A 16,339-nucleotide genomic window follows, 5' to 3' on the forward strand; every position below is an offset into this window, starting at 1 on the left:
ACTGCTGTCTCTGCACGTAGCCCCTCTTGCAATCGATAGAGAACCTGCACAGGGAGTGGTACACTGCCAGTTGCCAGGGTATAGCTCGAACTTGAAAGATTTTGGAGTCAGGGCTGTCATACTACTGTTTGTTTCTTCCATAAAGTTGTAAAAGAAATGGAGCTCCAAACCTGGACAGAGGTTTGGCCATGTGGCCTTGCAGACACTACAGAGAACCCCAGGAACCAAAGAAAAGCAATCTGCAGCTCAAGGGAAGTAATGCAGAACCAGATTTTTTGAGTGCTTTGAGATATCTGGCTAAGGGAAGAAGAAAACACTGCATGTATCCATATCTAATTGATATAAAGTAGGTTTAACTGGACTTTTCTTTAGTGGGGTAGTTTAAGCTCTCCCTGACTAATAATATTCAAGTCTGCTTTTCATTCTAATGCTTCAGGTAACTGCTTCCAATTGATGAGCAAAAGCTTCCACTTCCTTAATTCCTAATAGGGTATTTTATCCTCCCTGCCCATGCTATCTGTCCCTGGTCATCTCTCCTCCCGTGGAGGATACATGATGATGAAATGGTCAGTGACTGTGTCAGGAAAACTCCCAACCATGCACAAGCAGCATTACTGGAAGAGACAGGGTACAGCCCTGTGAATTTATTCAGGGCTGTCCAAGAGCTCACAGCATCAAGAGCCTCTATCTGTAACAGATAGCGCAACAAATGCCTGGAGGCTGAACAGGATAGCACCAGATGATGCACAGAGCCTATGGTCCAACACATGAAACAAGATTGTTCTCCCCATTAATTTCTTTTCCTATCTCATTTTCCCACCTGCTGTCTTATTTCCATGCTGAATCTGGCCACCTACCCATTCAGCTATTTTTTTGTGGGAAGGGCTTACCATTGCTGCTGCAGTGCCTGGGGTGCAGCCTGATGAGACTCTGCTTTTTACCTCTAGGCTGTCAATGTCTCCTGCAGTAGGAATGGGGAGTGTTAATTCAGGAGAGATCAAGAGTAAAGTCTGGGCTTTGGGCTGCGAGCTTGCCGCATATTGAGTGTTCTGCAAAAAATTGTCCACTGTGATTTGTTCTTTCTCCAAGACAAATGTTTTTATCATAAGAAATGAGTGTCACCTTTCTTCTCTTCCACTGGTGGTTCAAGTAACTGGTATATGATGTCAGATAAAAAACATAGAATCATAGAATCATGGGAAGGTTTGGATTGGAAGGGACCGTAAAGATCACCCAGTTCCAACCCCCCTGACATGAGCAGGGACATCTTCCACTAGATCAGGTTGCTCAAAGCCCCATCCAACCTGATCTTGAACCCCTCCAGGGGGCATCCGCAACTTCTCTGGGCAACCTGTTCCAGTGCCTCACCACTCTCACAGTAAAGAATTTCTTCTTCATATTTAATCTAAACCTACCTTTTTTCAGTTTGAGGCCATTATCCCTTGTTTAAGCCATTACTTTTGACTGAAATGAAAACTAATTCTGGTGATACCTGGGAAAAAAACCAAAACCTAAATAAGTCTTTGTGAAAACTGAAAGGATGGGAAAGAACAAAATCCTTAATAATTCTGTTCAAGTACCTGTTCATCTAAAAAGACACCTGTGAAAAAGCCAGGAAACTATCTTCCAATAGCATGGAAATAAAACTGACTTCAGACAGAATCAAACTGACAAAAATTGCATTTAATTGAGGAAAAAAGTAAAAAAAAAAAAAAGATAAATGAAAAAGGAAACAGGTAAGTAAGAAAAAAAAAAGTGGAAGCAAACTGTGTATGCATTTTGTTTATCTGGAGAATGTTCCTTCATACAGGTTATTTTAATTGTATACTTACTATTTTCTTCCAATTATTCACACTCCATTTTACTTGTAAGTCTAGAGGGGTTCCAAAGCAAGTTTTCTTTCTTTTTTTTTTTCTTGTTTGTAAGTGTATATTGATTATTTTGCTCTACTTGCAGTGGAGCTTGAAATGAATATTTTTCTTAGTTTCCTTGCTTGTGCACTAGCGTTATCAATAATCCTGGCAGAATATTAGTAAGAGGAGGTGAAACTGGACCCAAGCACCTTGATTTGCTTGATATAACTGTAATGACATAAATGAGCTAGCTGCTGATTTATACTAAGGAGATCAGGGCCAAGCCCTGTGAAAGCAGAGTATAAACACTACATTTGACCTGTCCGACTTTAAGTTCCGGGGTCTATTCTTGCTAATGCCCATGGCAAAGTGCTCTGTAATACCACCACATGTTGGTCTAGACATATTTTTTGTAATATCATTCCTAGCTTTAGTGAGATACACTGTTTTTATACAGGATTCTGTTGGAAGTCCTGTGTCTCCATGACCTTCAGTTGATTAGAGCATAGGTATGCCTGCAGGTAGATGTTTTAGACTGATAAGATGAAGTCCTTGTCACTTCCATTTACAAGTCTAAAGTTAGGCTAGTTGCTCACATGCACACTGCAAATGAGAGAAAAAAACTCACTCCTGGAAAGTAATCCAGGCCAAGACATGCGTTTGCATAAGTGATTTGTTTCTCTTACCCCTCCTGTTTCTCTCCATTGAAAAGAGCACCCCAGTCTCTTTGAGACCAGCTCAAAAGTTACATAGTCCCTCCTCCCCCTCCTCCTTCTTCGTTTCAAGGTATATATGGCATACTGCAGGATAGAAAATATTATTTCTGGTATCCATATCTGTACTGAATCTCTCACAAGCTTTCCTGTCCATCTCACCCTCTACACAGCCTGAGGAACAATTTCCGCTGCTACCTTTTGCTTTCCCAGCCAGGGTTTCCCCAGAGCTGTGCTGGCTGTACGTGCAGCTGGGAGCACTGGCTGCATGGTTCGGATGGACAATAGCTGTCAGTCTGAGTCATGCCATAACGTGTTGGGTCATCACTTCTCAATTTCAGTACATCTGGAAGCTTCAGTGTTGCGGGGTTAAAACTCCTTATGAAAAGTAATTACATTTTTATTTGAGCTGCAGAAACGTTACGATAGATCTGAGATTTTGCATTCAGGCCAGTGACAAGAGGAACAAAAAAGATGGTTATCTGCATATAAGAGAAGAAAAGTATTTTTTTTCTCTACATAGCACTGCTGGGAGTATAATTGAATACAGCAGTCTATTACAAACACTGTGTTGCAAAGACAACACAGAAAAGTTAGGGAGAGTTCAGAGGAAAATTATACACAAATATATTTCACAAATATATTCACAAATACAAAATTCTGAGGAAGAAAACTTCTCCAGGTTTTTCAGAGAAGTTCCAGAACAAGAGGCCTCTTTGCATACAAGAAGTCTTAAGGGAGACAGACTGGCTAGCCACAAACACAAAAGGAATGATAATACAAGCCATGGTGCTTTGCCCTCGCATAGTACCTTGGTATTGTTTCTCATTTTACGACTGCCTCGGCTGGGGCCAGCCTTGCGCAGGATGTCATGCAGCATGGACCTAATGACTCCTTTAGCCCCTGTAATCCAAGTACTATGTGTGATCTGCATGAATACAGAAGGAAACCTGGCAACGGCCAAAGTGCTCATAATTTTCCTCCCATGATCTCTGTGTGTTTGCAAACACATAGCCAGAGAAAAAGGTAATTAAATGTCATTACTTGCAATTGATTTTGTTTATGGTGGTTCAAAACATCATGTTTTTCACTCTACAGCTTACACTGATGGAAAAAACTAAAGCAAAACACCATGAAAAGACCTAATTTCTTTCAATTACTGTCCAAATGGACTGTACTACAATTAAAAAGTAAAAGCCAATTTTATCCCTATGAATACTCATCTTTCTTTCATCTTTGCACTTCTCAATCAAACTTTTTTTCTAAAGCCTTTCTGAGACCTGTTATTACCAATTGGGAAAAGAAACAAAACCCCAATTCTTTTTCATATTTTACTGGGTTGGCATTAAGCTATGTTAAGTGAAATCTCATATAAAACAACTGTATCAAGTAAAGAATTTTTACCGGTGTCTGAGTTTGTGTCATAAAAGGCACCTGATCAGTGGTCAGAAATTATGCAAGTGGCAGGCTTGACTGGCTGGGCAGGGAGCTCCATAAGCAAATGCCCCAGCTCGTGCAGAACTGTGTACATCCCCAGCAAGGAGCGAGTCACTCTGAACGACCCCATCATCCACCAGCAGATCTGGCAGTTCACACACACACCTCCTTTAATGTTTTTCTCACTTAATAAGCAGCAATTGAATCAGCATATCCTGCTTTATTCTCCTTGGCAAAAGCTCTCTGATGCTTCTGAGTTATGCTCCAGGCTGAGAGGAGAGGTTTTGTTTAACATCTGCTGGTCCATGCTCTTCTCGTTGCTTGCTTCTGGGCGCTTGTAGCAGCCACCCCCATGCAGGCATGGACTCACTGCAGGAGCATATAGGGTTCCTCTTATTGACTTCCTGAGCTCCATCTGTCAGTGAGTGGGGCCATTCCCATTCCAATTATAGCTACATGTACCCCCATTTTACTCTGTTTTCTTTCCTTTAAGCTGTGCCAAGAACCACCCTGAGATTAGCTCAGTTGGTTAAACTGAGCATGGTGCTAATAAAGCCAAAGGATTGATCCCTCTATGGGCCATTCATGTAAGATCATGGACATGATGATCTTGTGGGTCCCTTCCAACTCAGAATATTCTCTGAAGAAAACACACTTTGTATTTATTTCAAAGGCTGGGACATTCAGATGACTGGTGCAGTCTTACCTAGTGATGTATGTCAGATTCTGTGTATTGACTCCCTCCCTCCCCTCCCTTCCTTTGCTATCCTTCTACTTTCCTGCCTAAAAAGCTGAAGTTTCACATTTCCTTGCCCACTATCATTTCACTCTTCATGTGGTTACACTAGAGATGACCAAGGTGACAACAGTCATTTCTGGTCTTAGTACCCCTTAGAACCCATACTGTTATGAGCAGTAGCATAACCACCATGGTACCAGATGTAACCACTGCTCTTCCTGCAGATACCAACCCTAATGTTCCCATAGAGGACTATGCCTGCTGGTCTGTGGATAGAGACCACTGGTGCTTTCCTTGATGAAAAATTAACAGCACACCCCGCACACTGTCTCCCTGAATATCATAATTGCTTGTTTTATAAGTTGGGGAACTAAAGTACTTCTGTCTCAAAGATGACCTCTCAGCAGCTGGAGCACTTTGGGCAAGGAAAAACCCAAGAGTCTTTTTTTTCTCACTGTGAGTTATCTCAACCTAAAAGAGAAAAAAGTCTTTATTTTTCTTCCTAATTATATTTCATAGATGTCCCAGAACAAGCCATTTCTGCAAAGCCCCTTGAAAGTGCATGGAGTGATGTGAAATATGGTGTGCTTTCCCAGAAGAGCTATTGGAGTGCCCTTTCTTGGCAACACAAAGTACACACTTGAGCACTCAAGTGGCAAGTGCTTGCCTTCGAATGCTTCCCAGTTGAAAAGGAGGCACTGAAAGAAAAATTGCTTTCCGTGAGCTTTGACATGTTGTGTAAGGCAATGAATGATCCCACAGAGACTTACGGGATTCAGGGTATATCTGCATTGCCCTCAGAGTAGCTCATAACACTATATCCTGGAACAGGGTAACAACTTAGCCCGTACTGAAGAGAGCTCTGGGCTGCCTGCTTGGCGGTCACTTTCTGGGTGGTTTATAGTGATTTTTCTCTACAGTCTTTGCATACATCTCCCCTTTGCTCATGGGAGGCAAGTTCATCTCCTATAGCATTAAAGCAGAGTTTATGACCTTGGGAAGACCTCTCCCTAGACAGTCACTTACAGAAAGTGAGGGATCCAACACAACCCCTTGGCATCTATATGGCACTCAGAGGTGGATGCCTCTACCAGCCAACGCATCTGAGCATATAAAACCATTAGATTGAGGTGCTTGGTTTGTGGTCAGCTAAAGTGAGAGGAAATGAATCTGAAATGAATCCTCGGCATCTCTGTCGAGCAGGGGAAACTGCACTCATAAGCTTTCTTCCTCTGTTTTACCTGCTTTGAGTCAGAAGTATTTGGGAAAATAACTCTTTTTTTTCTTTCCTTTTTTTTTTTTTTTTCCTATGCTCTGGAAATCTGATCTTTAAAGTCTTTTGAGACTTTCCAGTGGGTACCAAATCTATTTTCTGTATTTGTACAGAAGGTCATGGTCCTTTACTCTGTCTTCTGGGCACTGCTGCAATGAGACAGGCTCAGAAGGATCATACTGTAGAAACAGAACTTTCATTAAAGTTTTTACTGTCTTCAGGTTAATCTATGCAACCTGTATATTCTGCTTGTATATCATGTTATAAGAAAACAATATGTACTTATTTTAAATAGATTCTTAAAAAGATAAAATTGATCCTGTTTCTCACCTGCACACTCTTGGGATTACCAGAAACAGCTAATTTCTTCCATCATCTGGAGCTGAATTTGATGTAACTCTGAACTTGGGAAAGCAAACCAGACTGTCAAACTCAGATGTGCAAAACTGAACAATCTACAGTTGAAGGTAGTCACCTTTATAAATACGAAATAATTTTCCTGAGCCCTGCTTTAATTTTTAGCTGTAGGTACCAAGATCCACTGAAATTTGACCTTATTTTGTTTAAATCTGTAGTTTTAGACTTATATATTTCAGTTCAGGCACTGACCTAAGTAGGAAACACATCTCTTTATAGCCATTCCAGCTTTTCTTTTGTGAAGGCAAGGTCCAATCCCCATGCCTCCAAAGTCAAAGGCAGGACTTGTACTGATTTCCAAATGGTTGATGGCCATAAGGCCTTCTCCAGATGATCTAAAGAAGGGTTCATTTGCTTTGATGTCATGCTTAATTTGCCACCACTATTAAGGAGCTGCACTAACTATCAAGAATTGCACAATTGTGCACTTGGCCCCCTAATCGCTACTTCATTTTCATTTTTAATACTCATTTTGTGAGAATGTAAGTAAAATTAAACAGTAATTAGGGGACTAAATACACAACTGAGCAATGCTTTGGTCCTATGTCCTGTAGGCCAATGACTAGAGGTCTTGAACAAAACCACCAAAGGAACTGTGAGCGCTTCACCATATTTGTGCTGCTATTTCAGGCCTTGAGAACTGTATTCAAAGATAACTGTGTTGCTAATATTCCTCCTCATCTACGAATGTTAGCAATGATCCACCTTAAATGTGTGATGGTTTTCAGTTTTGCATTTTTTTATTTGGAAGCTGAATCATTTGATAAATGGATATCTTAATTTGCTTGCTAACAGGGAGCTTCTACTGAAACAAAACATATTAATTTTTTTCTGGAAAGTAAACACTTAAAATATGAAAAAAATTGAGAATAACAAGGTTTGATGGTTTCTGATACTGGTTTTTGAAAATAAATATCATTTAGGTTTAAAATACATGTTTGATCTGTATAAACTTTCATCTTAACTTGTCTAAATGTACAAAAGATATCACGCTGTGCTTGAAGATAACCAAGATTTTGTTGAGGAAGTGTAATAGAATATTCACTTGACAATGAAAAGAAATGAGAAAAACCCCTTTCTGATGAGCAAGACAAGAGAATGATTCAATTTTTTGTCTGCCCTACTATTTTGGAGCCCCAGGTTAAATCCATCGCAAGGACTGCTCCTAGTTACACTGTTAGGTAAACCCCATTACTACCAAATTAAAATGACTTCAAACTGCCCTTGTTTAAGGAGGAAACATATGGGGAATCCCAAGTGGAATAAGAAAGCACTTGATATTCCATGGACGCAGCTGGAAATGCTTCCTTTTGACTTCATGAGCATGCATTCAAATAGGCATGACCTTGGATGTTTTTTACCTTGCAGTACACAGTTAGGACTGCCTAGAATAATAGTTTACTTGCAATTTTTAATTGTGCAGAAATTGTGGTGTTTATAGTGTAAATGGTATGTCATTGAATTACCATAAAATTCATAGTAATTAAATGCTTTATACCTTTAAGCAATCAGGGTTGTGTAGTAACCTGTTGCCATTTCCTACATTTATTTTAATATTTAACCACAAATGCTCTGCCAGCAGAGGATTGAGCTCTCGGATGATGACTGGAGAGGGAGGGAAAGAGGAAGTGAATGGGTGGGTAAGAAACAGTGATAACAAAGGTTTTATTTCATCCTGCAGGTGACATTGAAGATGTATTGCCATCTGGCATGATAAACATTATAATATATCAGTGCTTGTTTGCCAGATGTTGGTAGACACAAGCAGACAGTGGTTCTGATGCATAGAAATGATTTAGCAAAATGCATCTTGCTAAATTGGAGTATCTGAGTTGTCATATTTTATCTTGCTTCTGCTGGCTAGGTATGTAAAGGAGGAAGGAAATCAGAGTTATTGAGAATTAAGGAAATTTTACAGCAAGGTAAATATTCCACTGCAAACCAACAGAAATAAGGACACTCTGTGTAGTAGTTGGTTCAAATTGATACTGCCCTTGAAATAGGCCAACACGTGCTGTGCCAACACTTCATACATTCATGCAAACATTTTTCAAACATAGATTGCAAGATGAATAAATGTTGCTACCCATATTTTTTAGTTTTTCAAAACAGAACTTTTTCATTTCCATTTTGATCAGTGTGTGCATGTGTATGAGAGTGTCTCTAGGTCCTTGCTGTCTGGGACTTTTTTCTCCTCCCTAGGTGAGACCTATAAAGTCATAAACATCAGTATGCCTTTCACACAGAAAAATGGACGTTCTCTGCCCTAAGTTCCTTATACATTGAATAAACCAAGGTGCAAGGAGACCCTGGACGCTGTGAAAATTGAAGGTGAACATTGGTAGGCATTGCAGAGACTGGAAGGAAATTTGAGTGGCAAGAATTTTGCATTAACCTGAAGGTAGTCTGTTATTTTCATCTGTATTATAGCTATGCCAGGAATCAAGACAAGCTGGGATAAAAAACCAAACCTCAATAACCAACCAAACCTTAATTTCAGGTTTTTAATTTTCTCATTTCGGTCTTTTACTATCAGGCCCATGGGAAACACAGGAATGAAATATAAGAATGAAACAGGAATGAAAGGTCTATTTATTCTATGATCTTCCGTATATTTTCATCTCTCCCAGAAACATCCTGTCAGGGTAATACATGGGGGATAAAAACTGGGTGAGTTAGAAAATGGAAAGGAATCTTCCACCCTGATAAAGCATCTATCTAGGTCTAGACTGCTGCTTTGACATCTTGGTTATATTAATGCTGTGGATCAGACTGATGGATGATTTCAGGGGAGAAGAAGAAAAGAATAAATAAAGCATTGCTATAGAGATGTCCTCAAGGCAGGGCTTATGTCACATTATTTCATCTCTTAAGAAAAAAATGAAATATCCTGCTGGGTTAGAGCAGTGGCCATGTAGCCCAGGCTTCTGATTCTGATAGTGCAGAAAGTGACACTGTGCAAGAAGAAAATGTGAGTCTGTCTGTCACCTGCAGTATGCTTTCCCTTTTCCTGTACATCCCCAGTGTGCCCTGACGCAACCAACTGTTTGTGGATTTGTTACCTATGGCCAGTCTGTTTCCAAATCTTTTGGTTCTGTCTCTTTTCATAACTTCCCGTGGGGACAACTTCACTAGCGACTATGCAAAGAGCTACATCCTTTAAACTGTTTTAGGCAATCTTTGGTGTTCTGAAGCTAGTTCTGAAGTGTTCCAGTTAGTACTAACATCGTGGGATTTGTCAAACAATAACTCTGCATCCTGACAATCTGCTGACTCCATGATTTTTTGAATTTCAGTAAGATTTTCACTGAGTCTTCTCTCCAAACTATAAACCAGACATATTTTTAATCTTTCCAACTATGACAGCTCCATTTTTATAAAAATTTTCTTCTCTGAATCTTCTTTATCTGTACAATATTTCGGAGTTGTGGAGATAAGAACCATGCACAGTAATCAAGATGTGGGTGTGTCAAGTTTTTAGACAGTGGTGACATAAACTTTTGTGTTTTGTTCTCAGAGCCCTTTCTGATGATGCCTACTGCTTTTTGGTCCCATAGCTGATCCTTTGAGGACACATTTCCTGATTTTTCTCCACTCTGTGAAATGACCATTGAGCCCTCCTTTCTGGTTCCCATCCTTTAAACAGTTCCTCATCCATAAGAGGTCTTTTCCTCCAACCTCTTATCACTGTTTCTTTGACGGTCTTTCAAAAAATAACCTTCCAAAAGTCTTCCTGGGGAACCAAACCTGTGATGTCTACGGGATCAGCCTAGAGATGTGGTCACTGAACCAAGGCAAGAATTTCCTTTATGGGTGCTATGCTGACCCAACAAGGCTGTCTTGATTCTGTGATTACAGACTCTCCTGTTATGCTGAAGCTGGAGGTCAGAATTGGCAACCTGTGCTTCCAAGATCCTGCTTGACCCTTTTCCATAGACAAATCAGCTTGACATCCCACCACTCCTCTAGCACAGGGGATTCTGGCTGTGGTGTATTTGACATGTACCAGCTGTGGCTCTGCGATTTTGCAGTTTCTTCAGTTCTTCCAGGTAAATGCCTTCCAGTCCTGGTGACGCGCTAGTTCTCTTTATGGTTTAAAATACCCCATGTATTAATCTGTATCCTGTCAAGCCTCTCTGACCTACCTACTAGATAAAAAGTTGGATACCACTGCATAGTAAGGCTGATGGAAAGAGTTTACTGAGCTTTTCCACTGTGGAATAATGTTCCCTGAGTCTCTTTTTCATACTTTGGTCATCAAGCAGTCCCATTGATCAGCTCACCTCCGTCCTGCTCTTGAACTATTTAATGAATGTGGGACTATCAGTAAAAAAATCCCAACCTGTGGATGTTTTGCAGTCCTTCTAACCCTTCAAATGACCTGTTTTCCTTTTGACATGTTTGCCTTATTTGAGCAAGCTTTCAATTTTTTAACCGTTGGTCTTTCCCCTGTGACAGTCTTCTTAATTTTCCCATCCAGCTATGAAGGGAGATTATTAGACTGCTTAGTTTTCTTTTTGAATTATGGCACATATTTTATTTGGGCTCCTAACATAATATTTTTTCCAAAGCTTTCAGGATGCTTATAGATTCTTGGGTTTGGACTGCTCCTTTTAGGCTATGCTTTTATTGGTTTTTCTGGATCAATTGCCTAATTTTTCTGTAGTCTCTTTTCTTTTGTATTTTATTTATGAGAAACAAATTCTCTTGAAACGTTAATAGGGGATATCAGGTCCTTGCTGGAAGTCTGAGTGTATGGATAAGAACCAGCCAGGGGCTCTGAGTCACTCACAGCAGCAGAGTAGTTATTGTTACTATTAGTCTTCTTTTTATTGTTTTTTGGATCAACTTTTTTTTTTGTACTCTCCTTTCCTCCAGTGTCGCATTATGTCCACTGTTCATTCAGACATTCCCATACAGATTTTACTGTTTATATATATATTACCTTTTTTTTTTTTTATGGCAATCCTTCTTGGCATACTCTTTCCCCTAGAAATCTTGGAATTTTATTTTTTTTTTATTGAAAAACTTTGGGAAGAATTTTGGAATGAAAATTTATATTTTTCTTGAAATTTTGACTTTTTTGTTTTTAATTCTTCTGGTTTTCTGAATTTTCACAGCGATGGTTAATGCAATAATATCAAACATGTCTAACACATTACTCTGAACATATCTTATTGCTCCTCATACATTTTTACTTTTTCTAAACCTCTCCCAGTACAAACTTCTTAGCTCTTTTGTTTGTTCTGTGGAAGTTTTTGAGCATCAACAGGAAAAAAATACAATGAAAAAGAAGATGGACTTTTATGTATCCTGAGCAGGATAGACAATATTTATCATATTTGCTGAATGATGGAGTGAGAAGATGGGTGTGAAGAGGCTTTTCCAGTGCAATAATATTTAAGCAATAACTTTCATTTTCTTGTGCAAATCTGCACTAATTTCTTTTTCACTTTCATTTAGTGTTTTATTTAGATCTCCAAAGTTGGCCTTTTTCTTGCTCTTTTTTCATTTTTTTCTTTGATATATCATTGCTAAGTTCCACCTCAGATTAGTGGAACTAAATTAGTGCTGTACCTTTGAATTTAATTTTTGGCATTTCCAAAACTAGAAATACCTGACTATCCAACAAAGAAAAGTAAGTATTTCGTGTCAGAAATGGTTGCTAAATCCCGTTTCTTTTTCTGACTAAATTTATTATTTTCTATACATTTTAAAGAGTTTCTCCCCCTAGTACTGCACATCAGCCTATATTTTATCCCTAACATGAAACAGAGGTGTGATTAATTGGCTTTTCACTTACGGAAAATTACTAGAGTCTGTGTATAAATTAGAAGATATGTTTCTGATGTCACTATTCATTTGAGGAAATGTCATTTAACTTTACATGATGCAAAGAAGAATTCTTTTTCAAAGAAGTGTTCTTTTTTTCAAGGAAACCGAAATGATCATTGGAGTTATTGAAAGATTAAAAAAATAAAGGAATGCCATGTGAAGAATTATAAAGCTTAGCATAGGGTGGTGGCTTCCACTTGTGTCTTTGTGAGAGAATAAGGTCTTCTGTATGTATTCCTGTGCTGTTACCTGGAAGCCCTTTGATTTGTCTTTGCTACTGCACGTTTCTCTGTAATTATCAATAAATAGATGCAATGAGACAGTGACATAAAAATAAAATACTGACTATAAACTAACCAGCACAGGACAGTCCATCATTAATGAAAATCTAGAGAAAGGTAGGTGTAAGAGCTGATGCAATCCTCCATCACTTCTATAACTAAGAGGCTCCTGCTGAACTGACCTTGGTGGCTTAATTTCTTCGCAGGGATGAAGTGATCATCACCAGTTTCTCTAAGGTACAGCAGGGTCATGATTTTTTAGTTTTAGAAACAGTTAGCTAAAAAGCAGTCTCAATTCTGGACTCTTCTGTGTGTATGTGTGTCTCTACAGGAAGTACAAGAACAGCGGTAGTGCACCACACTCACTACTGAGAAATATGATCAAGGATTCAGTTTAAAACCCACATGGTTGCAGGAAGAGTCATATTTCTTGCTGACAGAAGAAATTTACACCCACATGAACTATGAAATGTAGTTTGTTTGTTTGCTGGGTACAGTCAATTACTTTGGTTGTTCTTTATGTGTTTTGCATTCTGGAAAGGACCATCTGGTTTCAGGGAGGCTCCTCTAACAAGAATGATAAATGCCTGCTGGAAGACTGGTAACTTTATATGACTTTGGCAGGTACTTCAGACATTCTTTAGCCAGAGGACCTGACAGACATTAAGGTTCCTGCTTTTCATAATGGTTGCTAACATGGTATGCCCCATGTTAATATTTAACACCCATAATAAATGAACTGCTTTTAATTGATCTTCAGTTAAAAAAAAATCAAGGAAAACTAAGCAGATACAGCACACATAAAAATGTTATCTTTTGCTTTGACACCAACCTTTAATGCGTGTGATTGTAGCATGTCATCCTAAACATTCAGTAGGGGCAGAACAGCTGTAGGATTTGTCAGATCCTATTGGGTGACCTCTGCTCATATATTCTTAATGAACAAGTTCCTTTTCAAGTGAGGTAGGAGGGAATCTATTGGCAGGATCATCTTCTTACCATGCCATATAACAGGCAAGAGTCAACCGTGAAGAAAGCTGCTGATCCATCTGTTTGTCTTAGTCCTCAAATTCGTGTCCAGAGTAAGGTCTGAGTAACTCCATGGTTGATGTTTTTATTTAATGCATACATCTTGAAAGGCTATTTTGTAAGATTGGATAGAGTCACCCTACTTTTCTTTTTTTTTTTTTTTTCCGACTTGGCAGGTCTGATTATTTCTCTTATCCATTCAAATGATCTTTTATGCTTGCAAACTTTTGCAGCCAATACTTTAGTGAAACTGAGGTGTGCAAAAAGCCTGGAGGCTTTTGTTGTTTTGTGTTTGTTTTTATTTTCCCCCTAAGTAAAAGGAGTAAAAATAGCAATGGCTATCAGTGCATGTAAACATGAACTATTACTATGTTGAGATACAGCTACGCAATCTCTTTGTCAATTTAATGCAGATGATTAGTCATAATTCTTACTGTAGATCAGAGGCAATGAGTTTGGAGGGTATATATGATTTCCTGGAAAAGGAAACCACCATGTATTTTATGTCCACCAATCAGCTAAACAGTGACAATGTAGTCTGAGTGGATTAGAAGCAGCTTCTTTTCTTCTTTCTAACTCTGGAGAAGTGGTAGCTCTTAACAGCTCCTCTCTGTAGAGGTACTGCAAGGTCATTGTAAAAATATGTTTTCATTATAATCAGTGTAAACCCCTGGATTGTTTACAGGAAAGAAAAGGGAGAAAGAAAGGGGAAAAGAGAGTATGATCAAATTACAAATATGCTGATGCTGAATATAACTCTTACAGGGACAGACTTGGGTTTGAAAACTCTTATTTGTAATAATGGGTCCTCAAAGTTAGAACTGACTGACCAGCTGCCATTCAGTGCATATTCTGAAGAAAAGAATGATTCTGAAACAAAGACTAGGCTAAAAGCAAAGATAGTATAAAAAATTGTTACTCTCTTTTCAGTCAAAGTGAAATGATGGGCTTTAGCTCAGGAGAAGACATAGGAAGTGTGAAAGAGAAGGCTGAGATCCTTCTCCCAGGCACCGATTCCCAGAAGCCTGGTCAATGGATATGCTGGCAGGGTGAGGGATATGACACGTGAGTCCTCACTGCACTGTATTGAGCGGCATCTGAAATTTTGGAGAGAGGATTTCAAGGGGTGTTTGTGCTGGACTGGAGATGCAAGACTACCTGGTACCATCTTAGAAGAGTTTGAAATTGTGGCTAAATGAGGTAATGAGGTCCCCTTAGATCCTAGAATCACAGAATCACGGAATGGCTTGGGTTGGGAGGGATCCTAAGATCATCTGATTCCAACTTCCTGCCATGGGTAGGGATGCTACACACCAGATCAGGTTATTCAGGACCCCATCCATCCTGGCCCTGCCCACTGCAAGGGTTGAGGCTTCTCCCCAGTGAAGTAATATCTAGTTCTAGATAGCTTTAAATGATCCCTATACAAGGTTCTGAGAGAATACAGTGGAACAATGTGTCTTCTAAAGTCTAAATTAAAATGTATGTTTAAAACAATGTAAGTGTATATCTAAACATAATGTCGGGTTCAAATTTCTTTGAATTCACTGTTGTAACCACTTCATATTGTACTACTATAACATCAAGTAGATTTTACTAAAAAGTCAAAAAACAATAGAACATAAAAGAGACAATTTTTGTAACAAACATAATAAACTCCTATCGATTGCCAGTTGAGAGACAATAACTTGGGCGGAATTAATTTTTAAGAATTAGAAAATAAAGAATTATTTTTCTGGAGCATAAATGAATGTGTCTAGGAATCACATTTTTTCATTTTATTTTGTTTTGTAATAACAGTCTCATGGTTAATCTGAATTCTGTGAAATTTTGAGAGTCTGGGTAAAGTCAGAGGAATTGGTAGCATTTGTTATGACACTGGTTTGGGATTTTGGGTTGGGGCCAAAACTAATTTTTGATTGTTTGCAGCTGAGGGTGTTAGAATGAATTGCTTGACCAGGATTGTTCTAGAACAATTGCATTCTGTTGGAAATAAGGGGATAATAACAACTAATATCAGATCCTTCATAGAATTAATTCAGTCTTTTTGATGTTCATGAATTGTTAATGAGCAGACTGCGATTTTATTTGAACTTCTAAATAAATTAATTTTCTCAATATTTTTGATAAACACTTTTTTTCTTTCTGGATTGTTTATAAACAATTAATTGCAAGTACTCCTCAATCAAAATTTAATTGATGTTTATTAAATTTTATCACAGCCAATGTTCTCTGTGTTATATTTAGATCTAGGCAATAAATGTTTCTGCCACTTTTTTTTTTTTTTAAGATTTTAAAAAAAACCCAAACATGTGGAAATTTCTTGCCAAAGAACTAGGCTATCATGGTACCCAAATGGTATCCATGTGGCCTGTATAATTCCTGCATGGAACAAATCTTTGCTCTTCATATTTTGAATTACAGTCACTTGGGATGCTGCTTCTTTGTTTTGTTTTTTTCTTGTATTTTGACCTAGAGTCCTTCTTCATAAAGATTTTATTTTTGCCAGCAAACCGAAAGGAAAGATGTTTTGATTTAAACCAACAGTATTTCCAGAGGAAAATGGTTTTGATTAAAACCTCTCTATTAGCTCTAACTATAACACACATTTAAAAATAGATATGGTCTAAATTTCTCAAAAACAGGGAAGAAACCACTGTGATCTCCTATTTCTTCTGTTTAGCCTTCAGGGAATAAACCAAGCTAACTATTTGGCACTACAGAAAAAAAACCAAACAACTTTTCTGGTAAACAACCTTCTA

The sequence above is a fragment of the Pipra filicauda genome, unplaced genomic scaffold, assembly GCF_003945595.2.
Source record: "Pipra filicauda isolate LSUMZ 115617 unplaced genomic scaffold, ASM394559v2 scaffold184_size3518187_pilon, whole genome shotgun sequence".
NCBI lineage: Eukaryota > Metazoa > Chordata > Aves > Passeriformes > Pipridae > Pipra > Pipra filicauda.